This window comes from Lygodium microphyllum, chromosome 24, assembly GCF_053477565.2.
Source record: "Lygodium microphyllum isolate KBCC chromosome 24, Lygodium_microphyllum_v1.1.10, whole genome shotgun sequence".
NCBI lineage: Eukaryota > Viridiplantae > Streptophyta > Polypodiopsida > Schizaeales > Lygodiaceae > Lygodium > Lygodium microphyllum.
In genome coordinates, this window is record NC_141158.1 from 69725624 (window position 1) to 69740228 (window position 14605).

The following is a 14605-nucleotide window of genomic DNA, read 5'->3' on the forward strand; positions in this document are numbered from 1 at the left end:
TATGATGCATTAAGTTTCCCTTCGTGAATTAAAACATGCTTAATGCAATTATTCCATAAGGGTCTATTTTCGGAACCTGGGCATTCATTATCGGGGCGTTGTCCACTCTCGTACTTTGGGTGGAAGCTCCCGTGTGTGCTCCTCTTGCCTTTTTCTTGGGAGCCATTGATGCAGTAAATTTCGCCTCAGCAACTCTCCCTTGGCTCTCTTATACGTTACGAAGTCACTTCTGCCCGAGATTACTTCCGTGCACAGAAATTGGGCCATGGAATATTTAAGAAATTCACTACTGTCATGAATACTCAGAAAGAAGGGAAGAGATAACCCTTGACTGACCTTAAATCTTGAAGTATTCCTGGAAGAATGCCATCTACTTGTGGAAAAAGCTTCAAGAAGTGCTAGAGATCAATCATTAGCCATAAGAGAGGAGATCCCAATTGAAGAATATGACCATCATACAACTTGAAAATTGTAGCAGAAATCATGCTGAGTTTGCTACTCTTCAATCATGGTTGAATTGCTCCATCTCTGATCAATAGGCTGCTACAAATGCTCCAAATGAAGTGAAGAATGAGATGGTGTACTCAGTGGAAAAAGATCTTGACAGGGGTGAAAGATCTCAGCAACATTTGAGCTATGGAAGCTTGGGATAGGCTAAGAGAGAAGAGGGAAACTATTGATTAGCAAAAGTAATCTAGTTTAAGCTTTCTCTAAACTCCATTAACCACGATTAGACATGGAACCTTCAAAATGGAACTCTTCTTGTCCACGAGCTGCCAAAATATCCAAGATCCCACCATTTCTTCTTTAGATCTTCTCCAAGAGCTCCAAAAATGGTAAAGCTAAGTGTAGGAAACCTAGACTAGTCATGGATCAAAAGTTATGCCAATTTTTTTGACAAGTGGTCACTAAAAACAACTCTTGGATAGCTAGGCAAGGTACACTATTTTGGTCTGGGATTACTCCTTAGTCAATTGCAACTTGAAATTTCAAAAAATCTATCCTACCTACACATACTGAGCTTCATTTTGAACCGATAAACATAAGGATTGAAGGGATAAAATTCTTCTTATAGCCCATTTATTGACATGCAATCTTCTCTTATACTGCACCCATTCCCATGGCCAAGAATAAGAAGAAAGAGCAAATGTTGGAGAGCATAAATGAAGACTTAGCTGAGTATCAAGCAGAGATAAACTCATCCATTAGAGCTACAAATCATGGACAAAAGGATGGTAATGATGGCAGCATAATCAATTGTTGGACACTAAGTTTGATCAAATGATCTCCATTCTCAACAACTCGGGTAATAAGTAACAAAGCACTCCACCTTTTAATGATAATGGGGCATCGATTCCACATGACAATGTGAAGTTAAGGGTAACCCATCAGTTTATACACTCAACCTATGAGCAAGGTGGTCTATCAAGAGTGAAGGAAACATTTTAACCTCCTTCTAACTCTTGGAATAGGGGAAGACCAAACTTTTGAATCTTCAAAGGGCCATGGACAACCTGAAATAACTCAACATGCTAAAAAATAAGAAAACATTCATGGGTGTGACTCTTTTTATAAGCAGTTTTATCCACAAAACTTGCGAATGCATAATGCAAGGAATAGAAAAGGTCAACACTTTCAAGAAGAGAGAATAGAGTTTAGCATGATGACAATCTTGAGGGAATGATTTCACCTATTCAGCCCCCTCATAGTCATCAGCCATATGGTACTAACTCACTTTGTCAATACTCTTATGGCAATAAGAAGAATGGACATCAATATTTTAACAATAGCCATGGATAGCCAATACTAGATAATCTCTCTCCAAGGTAGCAATCAAGTGGTTCACCCAATAGCAATGGTAAGCGCTACCACTATGATAGAGAGTACAAAGAGAAAATCAGTGTACTACAGTTCAAAGGGGACAATCCTTCACCAATAGAGCTTGAAGAATGGATTAATAAGTTGGAAATGTATTTCACCCTCTATCCACACCATGATGAGGCAAAGATTTGCTATGCAATTTTATATTTAGAGGGATATGCTCATACATGTTGGAGATACATGATGAAGATTGGGCAAGTATTTCATACATAGGAGGACTTTAAATTAGCCACCATGACATAAGGAAGGGGTATGATATTAGACAACGAGGTTCTATGGTTAGGGAGTATTCCAGTTAGTTCCTAAACCTTTCTATGTGTGTTGAGTGCATTTCTAATTCAGCAAGTTGAATAAGTATATTTTTGGATTAGATCCAAACCTTTCAGCAGAATGGGAATAGTAAAGCCTATGAATGTACATGTAGCCATACATTACGCTCAATGCTACAACCAGAAATATAGAAGAGAAGTGAGCTCATTTTAGGCCAAGATAGGAGACACTTATCACTCAAATCAACCATCCAGGTTTGGACAACCGTTCAGCCAGTAAAGAGAAGCTTATAGACATGAGAAAATGGAAACACTTTTAGTAGGATTCCTACATACCCTACAACATATACTTCCAAGCAAGGGAACAACTTTAGGTATAATGATGATCCAAAAGGGGACTTCAAGAGAGCTGAGAGAGGAGTTAAATAGGCACCCAATACCATAAGTAGTAAGCCCTTCTCTAATGACAAGCTAAAAGGGATATGTTTCAAATGTGGAGAAAAATGGTCACATGATCATAGACAAAAGTGCAAAGCCAACAACACAAAGTTTAATACTGTGATCATAGAAGATTTTGAATGAAGATGAATCCCATGAAGAAGGTCAAATGCAAGATGAGGCAACTCTTACTTGTGATGAAGTGCATGGCCATGATGATTAGTTGTTAGTACAAGAGGATTTAGAGCTGGTCAAAAGGTGTCCACTTGATCCATGTGGTCCATTTGATTGAGGTGGATTACATCTCGATAGTTCTTAAGTTCTTGCATGCTCACCCATGCTATGTTCTCTATATTCCGAGATGCTTGGATGGGTTGTAAAGGAGAGAATACACTTTGGATCAAAGACATGATTAATTCTAAGTTTGCTCATATTCTTATTGATACGGGTAGCATACTTTGGTTACAAGTAGGGGCAACTAGTCGACAAGTGGATCCCATTGAGTTGCCTCCATCTTCAAGCCAAAGAAACCTTTCACCCCAACAGCAACTCATTAGTTGCCTTTGAAGTTGCATAGGGAAAAGGAAGGTAAGTGCAAAGTAACTTGTAGCGAGGATTTCTCTAAGGGTCATTGCTTTGCTTGCCATGAGATTGTCAAGGTACTTTTGTGGCGAGGATTGCTCTAAGGGTCATTACTTTGCTTGCCATTAGATAGGTCAGGGTACTTTTGTGGTGATATAAAGAGTATCCTCAGAATAAGAAGGCAAAGTCTACTTCAAAGGCTTTAGTTAATACTATAGAAGCTCCAAGTATTTCTTCCAAATTTTTACCAGAAGATTGCTTTGCCAACATGAGTAGTTGTAATGATTGTTTTATAAATAAAATTGTGTTTGACCCACATGACACACTATTCTTTCTTCTTGATTGATGCAAAAACTTCAGCTCTACATAGTACCACTAATCGAGCACATCATGTCCATTTATGCAAAGGGCCCCCACTATGGATCACTCGGATCAAATGGTTCCGAGATCAGACCTTTTGATCCAGAAGTACCATGAGCTCCTAAACTTTCGATTGATGAGTTTTGACCATATCAATGCCATTCTTGACATGCCATGGTTTTTTGAAATATATTTCTCTTTTTACATTGACTATAAAACTCATGTACAGTCTTTGAAACTTGATGGTCATTATCATGTGATCGAGGGCTATTCACCCTCTAAGATAATTGAAACTAATGTACATATGATATCAACTTTGGAATTTATTAGTTGTTTTCATGATCCAGATGTTGTTACTTGTGTTTGTTTTATTGAAAAGGTTAAAAATTCTAAGTTGCAATGTAATTCAATTTCTTCCAATAATAATGTTGATGAAAATTTAAATGTTAATAAATATTATCTAAAGGACGTGTGATCAAAGTTGTAAAAATGCATAAATCAAAGAAAATAGTTCAACTTCACTATTGAGCTCATCTTTTATGAGTTTGAACATCTTAATCAAGAGGAGAAGATACAATGATTCATTCTATTGATTTGGAAAACTTGGTCATGACTAAAACAATTGCTAGAATAAAGAAGAAGTTAAGGTACCAATATTGGCCACCTTGAAATAGTCATTAGTAGCAACTATAATGTCTTTTAACTTTGATAAAATAATATGCATCACCATTTGTTTGGATGTATTTCTCTACATAAACAAGTTGATCAAGCACACATTCAACACATCAAGTGACATGACATGGAGAGTCCAACCTCCATTGCTTAACTAAACCAAAGGAAAACTTTTTGGATGGTCATGGTACCTCTTCAAAAACATGACCAGGAAGACAACAATCTACGAACAAAGAAGAACCAATGTGACACATGTGGCTACAAGGGAAAGAATAATTAGCAACATAAAACATGAATTGTCTTAAGATAAGAAGCTCCCTTTGACCCATGATTTTGACTATCTACCATGACGTACTCTCAATCATAATGACACTATTTGGAGCATGCAACTAGGAAGTGCTCTACACTATAAATGACAAAATCTAGGTTGTACACTAGTGTTTAATCATGTTGATAAAATTCATGGTGTTATCTTGCACATCTTGGATGAGAATAGATTGTTAAATTTATATGGAGCAATAGGAGAACAAGTTAACATCCAAATGGCATCTAGCTACATACCCTGAGGTGGAGAAATTTTTGGATATATATATATATTATTCAATGAAAAGATGAAGGAAATTTAGATCTTGACAAGTTATATTAGTTGATCCTCATTGTTATCTCTTGTATATTAACTTAGCTTGACAAGCTAAAGGCAATCTAGCTGTATTGGTTAACATTGATTAGTTGATCATCCTCAATGTGACCATCCTATTGATTTGATACCTGACACTAAACCTAGCAACAAATCCCCTTATAGGTTGTCAAAGTATGAAAGAGAAGAAATAGAGAAACAGGTTAAAGACTTGCTAGAAATGGGGTATATTTTGCCTAGTCAATCACCTTTTGCTTCTCATGTACTACTTGTTAAGAAGAAAGACGGATCCTATAGGATGTGCATTGATTATAGGGACCTCAACAAGAGCACTATATATTAAGAACAGGTACCCAATCCCCCACATTGATGATTAGTTGGATGAACTCAAGGATGCAAAGGTTTTTACTAAAATTGTCTTGAGGTTAAATCAGGATAAAAGAGGTGATGAGTACAAGATGGCTTTTAGAAATAAAAGGGGACTCTATCACTTTTTGGTTAAACCATTTGGGATTGTCAATTCACTTGCTACTTTCCAAGCTCTTATGAACAAGGTTCTACATCCATTCTTGTATAGATTTTCCTTGGTATTCTTTGATGATATTTTCATATACAGTAGGAATAGAGAGGATCATTTGTAGCATGTCCATGCAATCCTTCTTACAGTGAGATGGCACAAACTTTTTGCAAACGAAAGCAAGTGTACTTTTATGACTAGTGAGGTAGAATATTTGGGTCACATTGTCGGTGGATCCAAAGAAGATACAATGCATTAAAGATTAGCCCATACCACAAAATTCTACTTCATTGAGAGGGTTTCTAGGACTATCCTCTTTCTATTAGAGATTCATCAAGAATTATGCTCATATAGTAGATGAGCTGAAAAGACTCCTCAACACCTATTTTAGTGTGCCCAAACTTTTCTAAAGAATTCACCATCTATGTTGATGCTAGTGGATGTGGTATTGGGATTGTTCTATCTATGAGCAAGAAATGTTAGCAATACTCCATGCCATTAAGAAGTGGCATCACTACATTTATGGTGGCCATTTCAACGTCAAAAGTGATCATGGAGTGTTGAAGTATTTCCTTTCATAGCCTAACCTATCTCCTAAGCAAAGAAGATGGTTAGCTATATTACAAGGATATGACTTTGAGATATTTTATATGGCAGACAAGGATAATGTAGTGGCAGATTCATTATCTAGGATGTGGGCATGTTCCATTTCTACTATTTCTACTATCTACAAGGATCGGATCCAAGATATACAAGAAGAATATTTGTTAGATGAGTAAACAACTAACATCATGAAGAAATTATAACAAGGCAGTGAATTTGAATTTCCCAACTTCAAGTGGCAAAATGGACTTCTTGGTTCAAATGCAAAGTATATTTGACTCAGTCATATTTTAAGCAAAGGGTCTTACAAGGGATGCATTTTTCTCCTTTGGCAAAGCATATTGGTTTGTTTAAAACCTTTGATAATATCCATAAATGTTTTTATTGGAAAGGACTTTGGAAAGATGTCAAAGAATTTGTGATGTAGTTCCTACCATGCCAACAAAATAAAGATTCCAATTTGTTGCCTAATGATCTGCTTCAACCATTACCCATTCCACACGGTAAATGGATTGATATCAGTAGGGGATTTATTATAGAACTACCTACCACTAAGCAAGATTGGAATAATATTTTTGTTATCGTTTATTGTCTTACCAAATTAGCCCATTTTATGCCCACTAAAAACAATATTTAGCCAAACAAGTGGCCGATTAGTTCATGGTAGGAATTTTTAGACTTCATTGTTTACCTATGAAGATTGTTTCTGATAGAGATACAAAATTCATGGGGAATTTTTGGAAAAGCCTTTTTATTACCATGGGAAAAAAACTGACTCTAAGTACAACTTACCACCCACAAATAGATGGTCAAATTGAAAGAGTCAACAAGTGATTGGAAGTCTATTTACGACACTTTTCCCATGACACATAAAATGCATGGGATCATTGGATTCACCTTGTGGAGTTTTGCTACAACAACACATACCACATGAGTATAGTCATGTCACCCTTTGAGGCCTTATATGGGTATAAGATTCAAATGCCTTCAACATTGTTTCATGATGAAGTAAATTCCCTTACTAAGGAAGAGCTAGAAAAGATGGAGGCCTTAATGAAGCAATGTAAGAAAAATATCCAAAAAGCCTAAGAGATTATGAAATCTTATGCTGATAATAAGAGAAGGCATGTGGACTTTGAAGAGGGAAAACGGGTCTTCTTCAAAGTACCCAAGTCTCGTTATGCTTCTCTTAAAGGTGGACATAATAAGCTTGCTCATCACTATTATGATCCATATCAAATTTCAAAAAAAGTTAGAGATCTTGCTTATCAACTTGATTTTCCTTCCACAACTTGTATTCACAATGTTTTTCATGTCTCTTAGCTCAAAAAGTTTATTGGTCATGATATTCAAGTTCTTGAAGAACTACCTCCCTTTGATGAAGATGAATTAATCATTTATGAACCTGAGAGGATTGTTGGCAAGTAGGAGAAGGTTCTAAGGAATTATGTTATCATGGAATATCTTATTAAATGGAAGGGACTGCGTTTGGATTAGGGAAAAATACCGTAATTGGGGATGGAGTATAAAAGGGCAAGGGTGTGCTATTGTAAGGATCTTTTTAGCACATTTGTAAGCTTCTCCATTTCTTGGAGCTTGAAGGTTCTTGCCTTCCCCAACAACATTGAGGGTGAATACCCAATGCCCATCATAGCAAGAGGTGGATTTTTTTGTAGCAGCCTCTCATCCTTGATTCTCATTTTTTATTATTTTAATTCAGTCTTGGCTAAGTTCATATCTTAGCCAAGATTTTCCATCTCTACCTCATGAATACATATGTAGACCTTTTCATCAACAGGCTTCTAGATTATGTAGCCTGTCACACCATGCATCATATGTACATGAGTGGTCACATGGTGCTGCCAGTGCTATTGTGCTACATCTTGATGAAGCCTAATATAATCAACTCAATTGGCACAATATTAATGATGAGAGACTCAAGCTCTTGGTGCACTATTTGTATCATTCAAATCTATAATCTAGTCTCTTGTTGTATGCATTTTGGGTTTAGGTCGTGTAACTTGATCTCAATAGACTACATTACACTGATGCATTGAGGTGCACCTTGGGTGTGCTATCTGAATGGTATGTTAGGTTGCATAACCATTCTAGATTTCTACAATGCAACCTAATCTGAACCCATATGGATGCATGTAACTACTTCTACATCCATTGAGATGTTTAAGCAGTAGTAGGAGTAACTACTTGGATACTACAACCATCCATATCCTTGCATACAAGGTTTTTGAGTGTTATAATATACACTCATGTACTTCATTTACTATATATATGGCCTTTAGATGATTCTATCCCTCCCAATAGTTATATCTCATGCTAAAAGTTATACCTTGGATTCACATTGTACACACATGCTGTGAAAGTACCCTAGCCCAATCATTAACGCATGTAGTATAAAAGCTCTTCTTTGGTAGGCCATGATCATAATCTCTCACTTTCCATCTGCAAATATCCAAATAAATGATGAAATTGATACCATATACCTTTTTTTTTTGGGAGAAAGTATTGAAATTTGAAAAATGCCACAAGGTTGTACCCTAAGTTGGATTGTTGAGTTTTATGAAACTGTTGAATGATCTTCATAGCATTGTCACGATAAAAAAATATTCATGGCATATCAATGCTAGCTTCAAAGCTATTGTTTTTCTTAACATATACTAGGAAATCTGCGCCTAGTCTCCTCTCCCAATGCTTCATGTCAGGGTTGGTGCTACATGCTAGCTTACGTTCGGCATTTTGAACCAAAACACCAATATTGTTCTCTTAGTGATTTGCACTGAAGCTCAAAGCACTTCTCTATAAATGTAGCAATATATTTAAATAATTTATCAACATGATTTTAGGGTGCATCTAAAATTAAACTAAGAATGTTGTTCAAATTCTTAGTTTTCAAGTAGGACATTTTGGACTTTGCACATCACATCCAAAGGAGAACATGGTCTATGTATGATTCTATAAGTGGAATAAAAATCCAACTTTTATTGCATACCTGTGGTTGTTTAAAAACATAAACCGCTAATATTTCTATACGTATGTTTGTAGTTCATTGCGAAAAGTATGGGTTATGTACTTATTCATCATAACATGATGTTAAAGATGATGTGGATGATACATATCATTAGTTCAAACTCATGAGTTTGGATAATGTTATGTGGGTGCATGTCTTTATGTGCAATGCATCATACTAAATTCAAGTGCTTGCATGTATAGATAGGTGGCATACATTCAAGAAGTATATTTTTATATGTGTGCACATGCTTGCATATGTGTGGGCCTACATATGTATACATTTTTCAAAGCAACACAAACCTAGCCTATAGCTCATAATTTTGTTATATATATCATATATCATATATTATTTATATTGTTTTCGTTGTGTAGGAAAAATGTGTAAAAGATGAAAGATTAATTCCCCCTCCTAAAAGACAAGGCATGTCCCTGAGTTATATATTTATGATGATGAACTCACACCCCCCCCCCCCCCCTCTGCCCCCTCGAGCCCCAAATGTATAAGCTCATGCATAGTATCATGTGGATATGGCCATATGTGCCATATGTTGAACTCACACCCCTTGGGCCAATACACCTTTAGCATCATGTGGATGTGGCCATACCTAGGGTAAATAGTAATAAGCTATTTCAACAACATATGAAACATGTGTAAAAGATGAAAGATTAATTCTCTCTCTTAAAAGAGAAGGCATGTCTCCAAGTTATGTATTTAAGATGATAAACTCACCCCCCTTGAACCCCAAATGTATAAGCTCATGTGTTTGTCACAAGTAAAATTCCGTGGGCCAATACACCTTTAGTATCATGTGGATATGGCCATACCTAGGGTACATAGTAATAAGTTGTTCCAACAACATATGCAACTACATTTTCTATGTTTATCACTTAACATGTTATAAACTCCTTTTGACCTCCGAATTGAAATAGGAAATGTAGGAGGGAATGGTTTGACATAAAACATTTAAATTATAAACATACAACTTCTTAAACATATGCAACTATATGTTGCACATTAATATGGTGGTTGAATAATTCACTTTGACCTTTGAATTAGGAGGCTGATAGCACCAAGGTCAAGGGCTTGTGACTTTACCCATCTCACTTACCTTACGAAATCGAGAAGTTAGTTTATTATTTTGTTGCACATTAATGTGCAAGTCAAATTATCCACTTTTGACCTTCAAAGTAGAAGGCTGATAGCCCCAAAAAGGTTGAGGGCTTGTATGTTCATCCACATTCCTTCCTTTTATAGCACCCCCCGGTTGCGAGCTCATTGTGCCTACATGATGGTTGGTGGGAGCCTTTATAGGAGCACCTACAAGATGGTGGCAAGAGCCTTCTTTTATGAGGCCAGGCCCTCTTTGCGAGTGCACGGGTAGGCACCAAGTGGTTTTCAAGGGGGGAAGGGGGTGGGCTCCATGTGTGCCACATGGCCCCCTACAAAACTTATGGTTAATATATTGTGTAGATAATATAAATTAATATGTTACGATATATTAACTATGAAGAACTAATTAATATTAAAAGAATCAATATAATTGTGTTATATTAATTAATTAAAATAAAAATTTAATTAGTTAATAAAATATATTAATTATTTACAAAAAATGAATTAATGTATCACATATATAGCACATTATTTCGACTTTACATTCTTGATGATTGATCCATTGGATAGTCTGACCTACTTCATTGTAACATGTCTGCCTATTGACTGTCCAAGCACGTTTTAGCAGTCCATCAAGAAATGAATCTAAGCGTCACCGCCTAGTACTCCCATGGAATGTTTCGGGGTTTGTCGCCTAGGGTTTCCCGAGTCCGCCTCGCAATGGAACGTTTGTGGCTGAACCCACTAGGATCGACCTGAAATCTGGGTTCCTAGGGGCCAAGGTCCCTGACAGCATTCTAGCATCGAGTTTTGAACATCCTACTTTACGCAGAGATATCCAATCCGAAGTAGATCCATACCGCACTTGGTTCAAAGAGAATGAGAAATGAGAGGGATGCGCCACTCAACCTCTCTGCCCGTAGGGCTTAGTCCCATTCCGATCCCCTAAAATGGCATGAATTGGGTTCTAACCTAACAATACCTAAAGGTCAGATGTCGGTAAAACCTTGTGAGAAGCCTCCCAGTTCTTTGGGACCACCCGGCCATAGGACGGACCCATCGGGAGTTTCGCCCACCTGCTTCCCTTGATAGCTTTAGTTTTCTAGTTAGGTCCTACCACAATTATATGTGACATTTAAAATCAGCTTCATTAATTAAGCCTTTTAGGGAACATGGTTCATTCGCATGATTTACAGCATAGACACGAAAACAGAGCAAATAGTCCTTTTGACAAACAAGTTCCTTAACTTATCTTCAAGTTAATCTTTGTCTCCTGGCCATACAAGAGAATTATATATTCCCTTCTGTTCAACAGAAGTATCCCTTCTGCCCTGCAGAAGTAATTGGTCCAAATCACATGGCACCATAAATTCTATCTAGTATCTAGAATAGGATCTTCCAATGCCCTAGACGTTGGGCTCACGGCAATCTACAACTCCCTTCCGGACTCGGCAAGGGGTGTCCAGAGCTCCACTAACCCCAAGCAACTTAAGAGTGAGACACAACTTCCCGTGGTTGGCATTTTCACCACTTGACCTTCGGCCCATGAATTGAGCAGTGCACTCTCGGGGTAATCCGTGGTGCGATCTTGGAGATGACCCACCCGTTCAAAATATCCACCCTTAATTAATCCATTTAGGAATCAAGCACGAATAAGGCAATCAACTTAATATCATCTTCCAAGAAAACATTCCTTTATTTCCCATGGCAACTTGTCATCATGGACCCCTGCCATGCATTTACCATCAAGCACAAGCACTTGGAATAACCTTCCAAATCACATCCCAACAATCAATTTAATGCAAAATCATTTAGGAGGTTATTTGATCAATATCCTTTTCCAAACATTGCAGGGATAGTCGCGATAACCTTCCCATCGCTCTCCCCCTTGGGATCGAAGAGCGATACTATGTAGAATTTTAATTGACTTTATCTTCCTTTCTCCTAAAGAATGCGAGAAAAGTTTGTAACGATGCAAGGCTATCTTCTAATACAAAGTAATCCCTGAATTATCATGCAAGTTGTGCTCAACTCATGGTTTGGCAGCACAAGACAACTCTTTAACCATTACTCAATGCGAAGCCTTCATAGGATGGATGCAAGACTTTAATGCAAGGTCAATTTGTGTACCATTGATGCATGCTTCATATAATCTTTCCCATGCATGTACTGTCTATGTGCATAACCCTTAAGTACCCTTTATGTTCTTTATGCCCGTATGACTTCGTTGCGTAGCACTAGGATGCAAAGTATTTGAGTACATGGGTTTGTGCGAACCTCAATGCGCCATATGCATAAATCTATGCAATATCATCTATGGTTGCAAAAAGAATTAACCTATGATCCCCTATGAGTTCGTTAACTATCGAAAAATAAATTCAAGCTACTTGTTGAAATGAATTCATGTGCATGCCTATGCCTCAATGGATAGCGGAGATGGTAATTAGCACCTGGATATTCGGATATGAATTGTCCATACCCAACGTTGTATTCATATTTGCAGGAATGCCCTAGCCAGTGGCTCCATTGTTGGATACAAGATTACTACTGATGCGTGTCTCCCTCCATTTTGGGGCCATGCCTTCAGCTTACAAAGCTCTCTCTCTTTCTCCTCCTCCTCTTCTTCTTTTCCTCCTCTTTGTCCTTTCTCTTTCTCCCTTTTCTTCTTCTTCTCCTCCTCCTCTTCTTCTCCTCTCTCTCTCTCCCTCTTCTTCTTCTTCTTCTTCTTCTTCTTCTTCTTCTTCTTCTTCTTCTTCTTCTTCTTCTTCTTCTTCTTCTTCTTCTTCTTCTTCTTCTTCTTCTTCTTCTTCTTCTTCTTCTCCTGTCTCTCTCTCTCCCTCTTCTTCTTCTTCTTCTCCTATTCTTCTTCTCTTCTTCTTCTCTTCTTCTTCTCCTCCTCTTCTTCTTCTTCTCCTCTCTCTCTCTCTCTCTCTCTCCCTCTTCTTCTTCTTCTTCTTCTTCTTCTTCTTCTTCTTCTTCTTCTTCTTCTTCTTCTTCTTCTTCTTCTTCTTCTTCTTCTTCTTCTTCTTCTTCTTCTTCTTCTTCTTCTTCTTCTTCTTCTTCTTCTTCTTCTTCTTCTTCTTCTTCTCTCTCTTTTCTCTCTCTCACCCTCTTCCCTTCTCTCTCTCTCTCTCTCTCTCCCTCTCCTCCTCCTCCTCCTCCTCCTCCTCTTCCCTTCTTCTCTCCTCCATCTCTCTCTCCCTCTTCCCTTCTCTCTCTCTCTCCCTCCCTCTTTCTCCCTCTCTTCCCTCCAGTGTCCTAGCCCCCTCTAAGGCTCCAAATTGAAACTTAGCCAAGAGAACAACCTCAAGTCAGGTGCATAGAAGGCTGAAATAGCCAAGATTCCATATGCATAAGTGGTGGCTAGCAACTTTAAAATGATCCAATTTAGATGTGCAACAGAAGGGAGATGGCACAAGATATGGAGGCTCAATCCATCTTCTTTTATCTTTATCTTCATTCCACAACATACATACAAAGTATATCACTAAAGTAATAGATGCCTTTTGACTCTAAAGTCTCTCTACACACAACCTCTCTTTTATTTAGTGCATACATAGGATATAGACTTAGGCTATGTTCTATTTCTCAACACTCCCCCTCAAGCTTAAAATGAGCTTCCAGATACAATATCCCAAGTGCACTTCTAAAGTACTCAAACTTATCATTACCCAATGCTCTGGTAAATATATATTTGACTTGGTCATTGTTTTTGACATGTACCAAGTCGATCTCTCCATCCATAACTTTCTGCTATCCTGATGGAATGATAGTGCACTTCAATATGCTTCGTCCTTGTATGGTAGACTAGATTCTTTGCTAGCATGATGCTGCTAATGTTATCACAATACATGATAACTCTACCATCTATCTCCATTGCCATATCACATAAAAGTAGTCTTAGTCATGTTGCTCACATGGTGTCAATGCTATACCTCTATACTCTACTTTCGTGCTTGACAAAGCAATTGTGGATTGCATCATGTTGCTTCAACTCACCATCGTTGAACCAAATGAAAAAGCATAACCATTTGTGGATCTTTGATCCATAGTACTTCTTGCCCATTTTACATTTGTGTATCCAAACAATGTAGACTTGATCCCTTTCTCATAGAACCAACCATAGCCAACCATAGCTAATTGTCTTCTTCACATACCTCAATACTCTCCTCACTACATGCAAATGTGATTTACATGGTTTTTGCATGAATTGTCTTATCACTCCTAATGAATAGTTGAAGTTTGGTCTTGTTACGATTAAATAGATCAAGCTACTAACATAGTGATATTCTCAACATATTGTCCATCATCAACCTGTTGGGGATAAAGGCACCTATGCCTACACTACCCCTATATTCGCTACACTTTATTATACTTATAGTACCCACACACATGTACACTATAGGTGGTAGGTGCTTATCATTGTCACTGCATTCTTTATTCTTTTAGTGACTAATGAATAAGGGAAGGCCAGTCACACATTGTGACAATTGAAGTTCCCACATCGT